The following is a 14,000-nucleotide window of genomic DNA, read 5'->3' as shown; positions in this document are numbered from 1 at the left end:
AAGAGGCTTGTATGAACAAGTCCATTATAGATGGTAGAGCTATGATAGCCTACAAACTGCAACAAGTACTGCTCTTGGAAGAAAGGCAGACTCTGCCCATCTTATGGAAATTAGAAAGCTTTCTTTCCAAAAACTGTGAATACACTCTTACTACATTAGGAAAATCCCTGCAGACACTCAAACAACATGCAAAGTGAAAAAGTGCCTTTACGTCACTCAAAGGCAGACATTTTGAAGAAAAACCTTTCCCAATCTACTTCACTTTACGAGTCAATTTGATGTAGCCAAGGCCTAATATTGACATTGAACAGGGTTGTAACAATACATCTTTGGTTTTCAATAGGCTTATGAAATTAATTTAGGCTCATAAGCTATCCCTTCATTTTGAACATCTGCCATTTTATTTGATCTTATTTGTGCAAATTTACTCAGTGAATTACTAGAGTTACTAATGAGTCTTTTGTCATATTCATTTGTTATATTCATCCTAACAAATTGTAATGTTTATCATACAGAATCATCACTGAACTCTGATTTGACGTTTTCAGAGCTGCCTTTGAAGTATCGTGAGATTACATTCAGGACGTGATTCTCGGCAATGTGAAAGAAATGTTTCCAGACGTTTGCAAAGTGATATAACATCCATGGCGGGACAACTGAAGGTAACATCATTGATGAAGCAGTGTTGTTTTAATAGTTTGTATTTGTCATGAACAATGTTTTGACCCTAATGGTAAGCTAAACTGGGCAGTAGCCACTTCACGTTAGCTACTACAATCAGAGTGTTGTTGAATGAAGTGAGCTAGCTAACTTTGCTTACTACCATGTGGCTAGCTAGTTCACGTAACCAGCCTCTGTGACGTGATAAGCTAGTTAACTGTTTGCTGGATCCTGAATGACCAGACAGGCATGCTAAATTATACCCACTGGGTTGTACACATGGGTTGTTCAGAGCTGGTAACGCTAGTCTCTCTGGGCATTGTGGTTCACTCTCTGTCATCTAGTAAAATAACAATAATTGCAACTCCCCTCAGTTCACCTGATGTGCTTCAACAACAGTGCATCATATTTCAGTTTATTCCCATCACATTGTTTTATTTTTCTTTGCAGCGTCTGAAGGATGCAGTGAAGATCATAGGGTCCGGCAGCGTCCTGTTTGTCTCCTACCTCACTGCTGTGGGAGATGAGGCTTCTACACCAACCAGCTCATTCCTTTGCTGCAGAGGATTGTGGGAGCAGAGACAGCCCATATCATGGCTGTGAGGTTAATCGGCCTGGGTCTGGTGCCTTTGAACCGCTACCAGGACCCAGTATCACTGGTCAGTATAGGAGGTGCCCTTTAGCCTGTTGGGTGTTTTGACTCTCCTTGCTTACACTGAATTGCCTTTGTGCTGGTGTAAGATTAGAACAGAATGTATGCTTTGTTTGAGAACCTTCACTCCCACTGTCTCTTAACTCACCCTAGCTTGTCAAATCTCTTTGTTAACCTTTTTAATCTAAGATGTTACTGTAATTTTGGTCACTGTGTACTTCTATGGAATTTAGGCAACATTTTGACCTGGCGTTTTGACCTTTGACCTGACTTCTTATTCCAGGAAGGGAACGTCATGGGCCGTAAATTCAAGAACCCCATAGGGTTAGCAGCAGGATTTGACAAGCATGGGGAGGCTGTTGACGGGCTGTATAGACTAGGCTTTGGCTTCGTGGAGGTGGGGACCATCACCCCCAAACCCCAGGAGGGGAACCCCAAACCACGTGTTTTCAGACTGACCACTGACCAGGCGGTCATCAACCGGTACGGTTTTGAATGAATAAGACATGGCTACTGAACCATGGCATGGCTGTCATTCATTATAGATTCATGTTTTTAGCTTGTGAATTCTGTGTCAAACGGCAGCGAACAGAGACATCACAGATAGTTTATTTTGTCATTCGCCACTCTGTTCATTCGCCTTCACGGTTCAGTGTTTTTTTTTACATTGAGCCTGGTGACAGACTACAATATGAATTCCCTTTTTGTCTTTGTTGTAGCACAGCTCCTTCACACTGAAATTAAGGAGCCAAATGAATGTTATCAGGGTGTTACACCGCTACCTCCTTGCGTTCGCTTTCATTCTCTGAAAAGTGCTGTGAAATGAGATGCCAAGGCACGAACATACATATTCACGAGTTGTTAGAACACGGTACTTTGCGTATATGAAGGGACATATTGGTTGTCAGAGAAGTTAATCCTTAGTTCAGGAAAAAGCTTCCCAGATCCAAATGTAAATCCATATATTCAAGTATTTGTAAATACTTGATACACAATAAAGGTGTGCATTTTTGTCATGGCTGTCTATGCTTGCTTGACATTGTTCTAAACATTTTAAGAAAAGAATATCCAGAACCATCCCATTTCTTCAGGGATAGTGGCGATACATTTCTGTGATTTTCTTTAGTGTTTTGAAAAGCAAATTCTACACAGACTGACTGACTGTTAACACTGTCCTAGCACAATGACAGTAGGGCTAATACAGTGAGCTCAAAGTATTGGGACAGCAATTTCTTTTTTAATGTTTTGCCTCTGTACTCCAGTACTTTGGAATGAAACAATGTCCACTTTAATTTGAGGGAATTTATATTAAATTGGGTGAACCGTTTAGTAATTAAAACACTTTTTGCACATAGTCTCCCCCATTTTAGGGGGCCAAACATTTTAGGAAAAATACACTTGTGTATTAAAGTAGTAAAAAGTGAAGTATTTGGTCCCATATTCATAGCACACAATGACAACATCAAGCTTGTGACTACAAATTTGTTGGATGCATTTGCTGTTTGTTCTGGTTGTGTTTCACAGATTATTTTGTGCCCAATAGAAATTAATGGTAAATAGTGTATTTTCTCATTTTGGAGTCACCCCCCCCCACACCTGTTATTGTAATGGTGAGAGGACATAATATTTGTGAGTCATAATATTTGTGCGTCATTCATCATTCATGATTCATGCAGGATTATCCATAATCATGGTAGCATCCACATTAACGTAGAAGTGTTAAGAAACATATTCTTATTTACAATAAAAGTGACTCAAAATGAACATTATTTTACCTGAATTTCTTTTTCATTTTTATCTTCTCTTTAAAAAAAAGTATATTTCCAAACCAGTTGCAAACACACATACGATCAACAATTTATAGATGCACACAAACAATTTACCATTCAATTCTATTGGGCACAAAATAATCTGAAACACAACCAAAACACCAAATGCATCCCAAAAATGTGTAGAGTAACAAGCTTGATGTCGTATTTGCGTGCTATGAATCTGTGACCAAATACTTAACTTTTTACTATTTTAATACACATGTAAGTGAATTTGTCCCAATACTTTTGGTCCCCTAAAATGGGGGGACTACAGTTGAAGTCGGAAGTTTATATACACCTTAGCCAAATACATTTTCACAATTCCTGAAATTTAATCCTAGTAAAAATTCGATTTTAGGTCAGTTAGGATCACTACTTTATTTTAAGAATGTGAAATGTCAGAATAAAAGAGATTTATTTCAGCTTTTATTTCCATCAAATTCCCAGTGGGTCAGAAGTTTACATACACTCAATTAGTATTTGGTAGCATTGCCCTTAAATTGTTTAACTTGGGTCAAATGTTTCGGGTAGCCTTCCACAAGTTTCCCACAATAAGTTGGGTGAATTGCTGCCCATTCCTTCTGACAGAGCTGGTGTAACTGAGTCAGGTTTGTAGGCCTCCTTGCTGGCACACGCTTTTTCAGTTCTGCCCACAAATGTTCTATAGAATTGAGGTCAGGGCTTTGTGATGGCCACTCCAATACCTTGACTTTGTTGTCCTTAAGCCATTTTGCCACAACTTTGGAAGTATGCTTGGGGTCATTGTCCATTTGGAAGACCCAATTGCGACCAAGCTTTAACTTCCTGACTGATGTCTTGAGATGTTGCTTCAATATATCCACACAATTTCCCTACCTCGTGATGCCATCTATTTTGTGAAGTGCACTAGTCCTTCCTGCAGCAAAGCACCCCCACAACATGATGCTGCCACCCCCGTGCTTCACGGTTGAGATGGTGTTCTTCGGCTTGCAGGCCTCCCCCTTTTTCCTCCAAACATAACGATGGTCATTATGGCTGAACAGTTCTATTTTTGTTTCATCAGACCAGAGGACATTTCTCCAAAAAGTACAATCTTTGTCCCCATGTGCAGTTGCAAACCGTAGTCTGGCTTTTTTATGGCGGTTTTGGAGCAGTGGCTTCTTCCTTGCTGAGCGGCCTTTCAGGTTATGTCGATATAGGACTCGTTTTACTGTGCATATAGATGCTTTTGTACCTGTTTCCTCCAGCATCTTCACAAGGTCCTTTGCTGTTGTTCTGGGATTGATTTGCACTTTTCACACCAAAGTATGTTCATCTCTAGGAGACAGAACGCGTCTCCTTCCTGAGTGGTATGACGGCTGCGTGGTCCCATGGTGTTTATACTTGCGTACTATTGTTTGTACAGATGAACATGGTACCTTCAGGCATTTGGAAATTGCTCCCAAGGATGAACCAGACTTGTGGAGGTCAACAATTTTTTTTCTGAGGTCTTGGCTGATTTCGTTTGATTTTCCCATGATGTCAAGCAAAGAGGCACCGAGTTTGAAGGTAGGCCTTGAAATACATCCACAGGTACACCTCCAATTGACTTAAATTATGTCAATTAGCCTATCAGAAGCTTCTAAAGCCATGACAATATTTTCTGGAATTTTCCAAGCTGTTTAAAGGCACAGTCAACTTAGTATATGTAAACTTCTGACCCACTGGAATTGTGATTAAGTTAATTAATCTGTCTGTAAACAATTGTTGGGAAAATTACTTGTGTCATGCACAAAGTAGATGTCCTAACTGACTTGCCAAAACTATAGTTTGTTAACAAGACATTTGTGGAGTGGTTGAAAATGAGATTTAATGACTCCAACCTAAGTGTCTGTAAACTTCCGACTTCAACTGTATATACAAAAAGTGCTGTAGTTTTTGTATAACTTCAAATCCAAAGCGCTCGAGTACAGAGCCAAAACAACAACAAATGTATCACTGTCCCAGTACTTTTGGAGCTCACTGAGGATGTATCCAAATTGTTTGTCTTTTATTTCATGGAGTTAGTAAATGACAGTAAGTCTTTGTATATTAGGCTAGAATCAATATGATTAATTCAATTTAGCATGGCCGATATGCAGGGATGTGAGATGCTCAGACTAACAAGCCCCTCATATAATAATGTTCCAGAGTGCTTCTTTAACTCCTCAGTGAACAACAACACTGCTTCCCAGAAGTTAAAAGTCAAGATGAGTGCATTAGATGATTAAAGGCCTCATTTCCTTATGGTGGTGTTTTATTACAGTTTTACTCAACTGACTGCAATAATTTGGCCAAAGAAACCATCTGGATTTCATGTATTATGGATTTTAGTAATCAAATGAATGGAATGTGCACTCTAGACAATTGGGGATGAACACATACTGTATCATAATGGCATGATAAAGGAATGGATCCTAAATTGCTGATAGCTTTTTTTGGCAAATGTATGGATTTTTGTGTATTACATCAACTTAACCTCTTATGTTGTGGGTATGTTTTAGATATGGGTTCAACAGCTGTGGTCTTGCAGCAGCACAGGAGAGACTAAAGGCAAGAGAAGGCACCCAGGTAGAGCTGACTAAAGGTACTAGAGAGACACAACTCATGTTTCTGTCCTGTCTGTCAGACTGATAGATGGGTTTGACAGTGAACTGATGTCTCAGGCACTCAGCCAACTACACTACACTATAATCCTCTGCCCCTATTTTATAAGGAGATTCCCTTTCCCCAGGCTGTTCCAAATACCAATCACATATTTCACTAGTTTTCAGTGAAATAGAGCATTCGTAACAAAATGTTCCCCACTGATTTGGATTGGGACATTAAGCCGAAATCACAAGGGGGAAGTCCGTCAACGGCGTGAATTTGCTTGTGCGAGAGTAGCAAGCATTAATTCACATAGACGACATAACGTAAGCCAGTTATTAAGCCGTGATTGTCATGGAAAGGCAGTTATAAACAGTTGTATACTCTCTCGAAATCTGAGTTACCTCATTCCAGGTTTTCCAGCCATAGTAGCCTAGACTATATGGTAGGCCCAGGGGCGGAAATCCCGGGGGGGACGGGGGGGACACGACCCCCCCATCCTGGGAAAAATATGATTTGTCCCCCCCAATATATCACTGAAACATAACTATGTAATTTAAATAATATTAATAATACACAATGAAAGCAATTGTGCTGATTATAGACACTTAATAGCGCGTTTTTAAGTTTCAAAAGATTGCGACACCCCCACCCTTTGCCTCACAATGGTTTGATCCACTGCCAGTTCCTTAGCTTGCTCCGTAACAGAGAGGTCGTATCTACTGTCTGAAAGGCACTCAATGAACGTAACTGACGTGAGGTTAGCCAGTCAATCGCGCACACACACTAGCTGAATATGCAGAGGTAGCGCGCAAATATTAACTATTAAGCTAGCTAGTACCTATTCCATTTATGTGGCCTCGTCAAAGATGGAATCTTTGCTATCGTCAATTTATTCCGAAATCAGCATGCAGATGATGTAAGTTAGTGCTTCAAAGTCCCTGTGATAAGGTTAGCGATAAACTGAAATCCAAACTGAACAGGTTCTAATTTTAAGACAATGGTCTTAAATATATTTAATGGTCTCGTTGCAAAAGCTAAATTGTCGCAAGGGAACTTTTATTTATTTTATTTCAACTTTATTTAACTCGGGTAACAAAGATTATAGCAAACACCACTGAAACGGAATTGGCGCTCACTAGCTTTGCAAATTCAGCTATTGTTGGAAGCCAGCCAATATGAAACAAACTATTAAAATTACAAAAGGTTGCAGCATATGTTGTGTAAATGGTGAACTCATACAGCTGTCAACTCTTGTCATTTTAATCCGTTTCACATTTGCTAGCTACCTTTTAGATCGAAGTCCATATAGAATGATAGAAGATAAGATGATAGAAGCCCATCTCCTACTGTAAATAACCTACACACTGTGTGTGTGTGTAGCCAGCCAGGTAGAAAAATGGCAGAAAAAAGAAAAAAGACGGACATCAGAGTATTTTTCAGTACACCAAAACGCAAAGTAAGAACCCTAGTAGCCTAATATCTCAAAGACTAGTTGATAAAATGTTCATAAGAAAGAAGTGAAATGCTAATAGAAATGTTTCACATTGATGTCATTAGGCAGAGCAGGCAACAGATGGCACACAGACAGCAGAGTTGGGGACAGATATGCAGGGACAGACTGGCAGAGACAGGGAGTCTCAGGTAAGTTTGTTGAGTCTTTGTTTGGCAACATTATGAAAGGTTCTAATTTTTTTGTTATCTTGTAAAATAGGGACATAATTGGAAAATGCCATAGATACCCCCACTCTCAACTTAAACTGGTGACTGAACTAAGATTTGTTTAAGGCAATGGTATTGCTGTTTTGATTAATTGTGTAGTTTTGGGTACCGGTAGTTAGGAGTACAGAATGAAATTCTGAACATCATGGCCAATACAGTCATTCAAGGCATTGCAGCTGAGATTAGGTCTCTTCCGATTGTACAATTTTCAGTAATTGTTGATGGTACTCAAGATGTCTCTGGTGCTGAACAGGAGAGTGTCTGCCTGCGTTATGTTGACCATGACCTTGTCCCTCACAAGGAGTTTATTGGGCTATACAGGGTGTCGGAGACAACAGGCGAGGGCATTGCGAAAGTGGCAACTGATGTTGTTGAGGCTCAATTTGCCCATGTCTGGCTTACGTGGGCAGAGCTACGATGGTGACTCTAAACATGGCAGGAAAATACACAGGTGCACAGGCAATTGTGAGGAGGCAGCAGCCATTAGCCCTCTATGTGCATTGTGGAGCACACTGTGTAATCTGATTACACAGGCTGGCTGCACAGCCTCCCCACTGATCCGGGATTCCCTTTCTTGGGTCCATCAGTTAGGTGTCCTCTATGGCCAGTCAGGAAAGTTTAAGAGCATGTTTGAATCAATTGCTAAAGTCCAAAGATACAAATCTGACCACCCTGAAACCCCTATGTCCAACGAGGTGGACTGTGCGGAATACTGCTATTAGAGCTGTACTAGGGCAGTATGAGCGGGTACTAAGCAGCCTAGAGGAGATGGCAACAACTGCATCCAAGACAGCTTCAACCGCCAGTGGCTTATTCGAGCACTTCAGCAAAGGCAAGACTGTCTTGGGCCTCACACTTGCCTCTGCTGTTCTTGGAGAGCTTGAATGTCTAAACATTTCACTGCAGAAGAAAACTCAGACTGTCTCTGGTATGCAGGCTGCAGTCGAGTGTGTGCGGTCATCTCTTAGGGGCAAGAGAAATGACGAAAGCTACCTTGCACTGTATGAGAAAGCAACAACATTGATTGACTCTATTGAATCCATTGAGACACACTCAAGACGATTTGCTGGCAAAGCAGTGGATCACTATAGGGCAGAATTTTTTTGTGTTGGATGGTGTGGAGGTTCAGTTTGGCGACCGTTCTGACCAGGACAGTCTAAACGTCCTGCAAAAGTTGGAAAGAGCGCTTCTCACGGGGGAGTTGGATGAGTCTCTAGATCAGTACCCAGAGCTAAACATAGATTCTCTTTCAGTGCAGATCCCTCTCTTTCACAACAAATACCCCTGTAGCAGCAGTGGAGAGGCAGCAGAGGTCCTCAGGAGGCTTTAGTACATGACAGTACACTTACTAATTATTTATTTCATGTTATTTTATTTAAAATGTCATACTTTGTGTGACATACTTGTCCATAGCTGCTGTTTGAAGAGTTGAGACAGACTGAAGGATATTTTGGTTGATTTATTTGGGTTATTCATTGAAGTAGTTATTTTGCTTTTAGAACTGTACTTATTTTTAGCTTTTTGTTCTTGTAAAGCTATTGTAGTAGACTCAGGCCAGTGGCACATATTTAATGACTTTATAAATGTATCAGAAAAAGTAAAATTAAAAGGTCAATTCAATACGGAGAACAACTTTGTGATGTTACTCAATGGAGATTATTTTAGACGAGATCACACCATGTTCATTGTATTTACGAAAACTGCACCCATACAGTGTACAGTACCATTGCCACCTACTGGCTTTTCTTGGTATTGCTGGTTGTAAATACAAATACCTGCAGACATACTGGACTGATAAGGAACACTGCTATAACTATTATTAGTAGTAGTATTATGATGATTTAAACATTTGAACAAGTTGGGACAACCCTTCTGTTAACTACTGTACCTATCAATTATCCAGTAGTAGTAAGTATGGTTCCTCAATATACATTTAACATATTACAACGTAGGCTATGTGTTACAGCACTACTTTTGGTGTCCCCCTCAAGAATTGCTCTTGAGAAAATTTAATGTAATTGTCCCCTCCAAAGTTGATGTCAGATTTTCGCCCCTGGGTAGGCCGCTGTATTGCTTTCAAATATTTTGTCTATTTGTCAGATAAACCTTAGCCTACAACCCAATTGACTTTTTAACCATACAACTTTACATAGCAAAGTAGGGAAGATCATAACAATTCCTCGAATTCCCTTTGTACAAACAACCCACTCAATCTCTGGAACAGATTTGATTCATTTAAACCAAGGCACTCGCTAACCATGCACGTTGTTTGAGCTGTATTTCAATCCAATCGGCTGTTAAGCAACAACAGTGATACTGCCAAGATATGACATTGACCACGTGATATTTAATTCTGAAACAAATCCAGTTTCTAAATGTAGAAAGTCGTTGCGTTCATGCATTGCTACACCGTTTTTCATAAGCACCAGCCTATATAGGCTTACACAATGGTGGCGCGCTGTTAAACTTATCAACACTAAATTGACATTTGTAGCTATACATTTCACAATTCCAGAGGTAACAATGCACCCACAGTCTATTTTTTGTACAGTTTATCAGCTAATTTCACCAGTATTGCTCCGCGTAGACGTGAGAAAAATCATCTGGACACGTGTGCAACATTCACCTTCTGCTACCATGTCTGTCAAGCCGTCTACACAGTTTGATGCATACGTTCGATACATCCAACTTATGCGCCACACAGAACACACTGCAACTGCCTCTGCAACTCAATGCTGCGAGACAAACGCGGCGTTCCATTGGAAGTTAATGTACTTCTGGTGTACCAAAATACAATACCGATGTCGGTGTTATCGAGGCGTCATTTGATGCGGTATACGCTCGTGACGCAGTTGACGCTTGCGGGCAGTGTTTTCTCATAATTCACTCCCATGCATTCTATTTCTGTTCTGACCTTAACCTCTCCCAGGGACTCATAAATGGAATATATCCTGGTGTCCGTGTGTTTTTAGCTGGCCTGCCCTTGGGCATCAACCTGGGAAAGAACAAGCTGTCGCAGGACACAGCGGCAGACTACCTGGAGGGGGTGCGGACGCTGGGCCCTCTGGCTGATTACCTGGTGGTGAACGTGAGCAGCCCCAACACCCCAGGCCTCAGGGACCTGCAGGGGAAAGGGGAACTGCGACAACTGCTGTACAAGGTCAGTTGGAGGCAATTTGACTGACCTAGATGTGATTTATTTATCCTTTAATTAACCAGGATATCATACTATTTATGTCGTTTATTTTATGTTTATAGTTTATGTATCATTGGCTTTCCAGAGAGCATGTGGTTGCAACTTTTCCTTTATTGAAGTCTGGTGTTTCTGTTCAGTTCGACTTTTATTGATTTAGCCGGTGATCTTTCATTGGGTTTCTATGTCAAAAGATAATTGACTTCCCATTAGGCAACATACACATCACACGAGCACAGCACAGCACTGTTTGGATTGAACACGATTAACCTTAGGAAAAACTGCTCAGCTGTATTGCTCTTGTTTGGTCTCCATGTTGTGCTGTACATTGTTAAATCTCATTGACCTGTGTGGATGTGATGGATTGCATTGATTGTGTGTCTGTGGTGGCTCGTGTATGTCCCCCACCTCCCCCTCTCGCATCCAGGTGCTGAAGGAGCGTGATGCCCTACAGGGGGGGAGCAGGCCACCTGTACTGGTAAAGATTGCCCCTAACCTCACCGCCCGGGATAAGCAGGACATTGCTCATGTGGTCACAGGGGTCAGTCAGGGGCCTAGCCACACAGGGGTCAGTCAGGGGCCTAGCCACACAGGGGTCAGTCAGGGGCCTAGCCACACAGGGGTCAGTCAGGGGCCTAGCCACACAGGGGTCAGTCAGGGGCCTAGCCACACAGGGGTCAGTCAGGGGCCTAGCCACACAGGGGTCAGTGTGGTTCTGTGGGCCTCTATGTAGCCTACTCACCAAGCCTTAACCTACAGTATATAGCCCCCAATGACTTGGGGCTGCTTACTTTGGTCATCCGTGTTTCTCCTGTTTGCTCATCTTTCTGAGCACACTTCTCACCCCAGCCGTCATCAGATCAGTCCTGCTGCCGTGGGTCTTAGCCAGCAGAGGACTTATATCATCAAATTGATTTGGATGCATTAGTGTTGCCTCCTATCCACTCTCTATGTTAAGGGGACTGGAGAAGTGTTTCTGTGTTCATGTAAGTGGACAGACTCCGAATGGAAAAAGACCGATAGAAAGCACAGCAAATATATGAAGAGTATTAGATACGGTACATTTGTGTCAGACAGTCCAATTGCTAACTCCAATGGAATACCAAACTCACTTTTAAAACAGATGGATCATGAAAAATAAGTTACGATTTGTTCATCTTCATTCTCAATGATTGGGTTACTCAAATTTGTTTTGTTGTGGTGTTACGGGTTAATGTCAAATAGGTAATCATAGTTTGTGTTTTAGCTTGGTGTGGATGGGCTGTTGGTCTCCAACACTACAGTTTCCAGGCCTGAGACCCTACAGGAGCCCCAGAGTAAAGAGGTGGGAGGGTTGAGCGGCCAGCCCATCAAGGAGCTCTCTATACACACTGTGAGAGAGATGTACAGCTTGACAGAAGGTAGGTTGGCCCCATGAAGGATCATCATAACACTGTTAATGGCTGTTGCTGCAGCTGGTACTGGCCTGATTGATTGATTGTGGGCTGGGGTGTATAGAATGCTCTCTTCATTCACCCAGTATTGCTCATTCTCATTGAAGGTAAGGTGCCAATCATCGGAGTTGGGGGTGTAGCCAGTGGACAAGATGCCCTGGACAATATCTGTGCTGGAGCCTCATTGGTCCAGTTGTACACCTCTTCAACCTATTATGGTCCACCAGTTGTCACCAAAATAAAAAGGGAACTAGAACAGCTTTTAAAGTAAGTGTGAACTTGCATGTGTTTTTTTGAGTGACTTCATATGTGGTTTCATCTAGTCAAATTGGTTGTATTTTGTAGTATTCTGACCTTATCCTATGTTTTACAGAGAACAAGGATTTGCAAGCATATCGGATGCTGTTGGAGCTGAGGGGAGATTTCAACAACAGCCTAGTTAGGGACAATGATTAAAGCTCTGAGTGTCAGGATCAGTCAGCTCTACAGGTTAGACTGACTACAATACAGACTGATGCCTTTGTCAGTTTCCTGCCTTTACTTGAAGTCTATAGTACATGAAGTGGCTTGCCTGGTCAATTCATGTAAAGACTGGCTAGAATGATATCTGTGCACAAATATTACAGCAGTAACAGCAGTATTGGGAACCTGCCCCATTTCACGGTTCTTACTGGATCTGTTGGTTATTGTAGATGTAACCGTAAGAATGGTTAAGTGCTAAATGACACCAAAGTTCTAACAGTATTTTGACACTAGCAGTCACGTTGTCATGTGTAATGTATGTATAAAAAAAAAATCTGTTTTAATTTATGTAAATGTGTGCTCTATTCAGAAATACTTTGTGCTGCTATTTATAGAACTATGTGACCATAGAAATTGAACATTTGTTCACAAATAGCTTCCATTCAAAGTGCTTAACTGCACGTCCCTTGTAAATCGCTGAACTGCTACCCACATAAGAGACCCCGTCTGAAATTAGAGCTGATCACCTAGCAATGAGCGGAATCACAATTACCATTTAGCCTTGCAGCAGTAGTCAGTTAAACACTGAGGAAATATAACAGCTTTGACATTTAAAGAAAGGGCGATAGCACAATTACTTGCCAAATGTCAGCAGGCTTTAAATACACATGATCCCACTGTAAGATGGTAAAAACCTAACTCTCAGCAGTATAACTGATGAGCAGTGTACCAGAACAAGATGACTAAGTCCAACAGGATGCACTGATGGTTCTCGGTCTTATTTCTGACCTGTTACATACATTGAATTGCCTCCTGTTACGAGTGTAATGTCAAGGGGGTACTTAATGTATGTTAAGTCCTGTACATTAAACTATATAGTAGACCTGTTTGAGAAACATGAACCTTCGAGCACACGCCTCAGGCAAGAATAAAAGTCCATTTAAATTGTTATGTCTTGACTGTCCATATCTTATTTTGGTATTCCACACTCAATGTGCACGTTTTTGGGAGGCAGGGGAAACGCTGTAAATGATCATCAAAACCTTGGTTGATTATTTGAGGGTTTATCGGAACCAGTCGGTACTCTCCTGTCATTCTCAGAGCCTCGCTTGTACAGTCGTGGCCAAAAGTTTTGAGAATGACACAAATATTCATTTCCACAAAGTTTGCTGCTTCGGTGACTAGATATTTTTGTCAGATGTTACTATGGAATACTGAAGTATAATTACAAGCATTTCATAAGTGTCAAAGGCTTTTATTGACAATTACATGAAGTTGATGCAAAGAGTCAATATTTGCAGTGTTGACCCTTCTTTTTCAAGACCTCTGCAATCTGCCCTGACATGCTGTCAATTAACTTCTGGGCCACATCCTGACTGATGGCAGCCCATTCTTGCATAATCAATGCTTGGAGTTTGTCAGAATTTGTGGTTTTTTTGTTTGTCCACCTGCCTCTTGAGGATTGACCACAAGTTCTCAAT

General features: G+C 41.2%; 1 pseudogene across 1 annotated transcript; it reads left to right on the top strand.

Annotated features, from left to right (window-relative positions):
- The first annotated feature begins 629 nt into the window (after positions 1-629).
- LOC106562159 (dihydroorotate dehydrogenase (quinone), mitochondrial-like) lies at positions 630-13,470 on the top strand (annotated as a pseudogene). The gene is made up of 9 exons (XR_014379344.1): positions 630-662; positions 1,111-1,319; positions 1,596-1,795; positions 5,625-5,707; positions 10,404-10,591; positions 11,052-11,165; positions 11,871-12,024; positions 12,165-12,324; positions 12,431-13,470. The product of XR_014379344.1 is annotated as a dihydroorotate dehydrogenase (quinone), mitochondrial-like (transcript).
- The last annotated feature ends 530 nt before the right edge of the window (positions 13,471-14,000 follow it).

This window comes from Salmo salar, chromosome 11 (genome assembly GCF_965601325.2).
Source record: "Salmo salar chromosome 11, fSalSal1, whole genome shotgun sequence".
Taxonomy (NCBI): Eukaryota; Metazoa; Chordata; class Actinopteri; order Salmoniformes; family Salmonidae; genus Salmo; species Salmo salar.
Note: the sequence above shows the minus strand (reverse complement) of the source record. Positions and strands in the feature narration are given on the sequence as shown.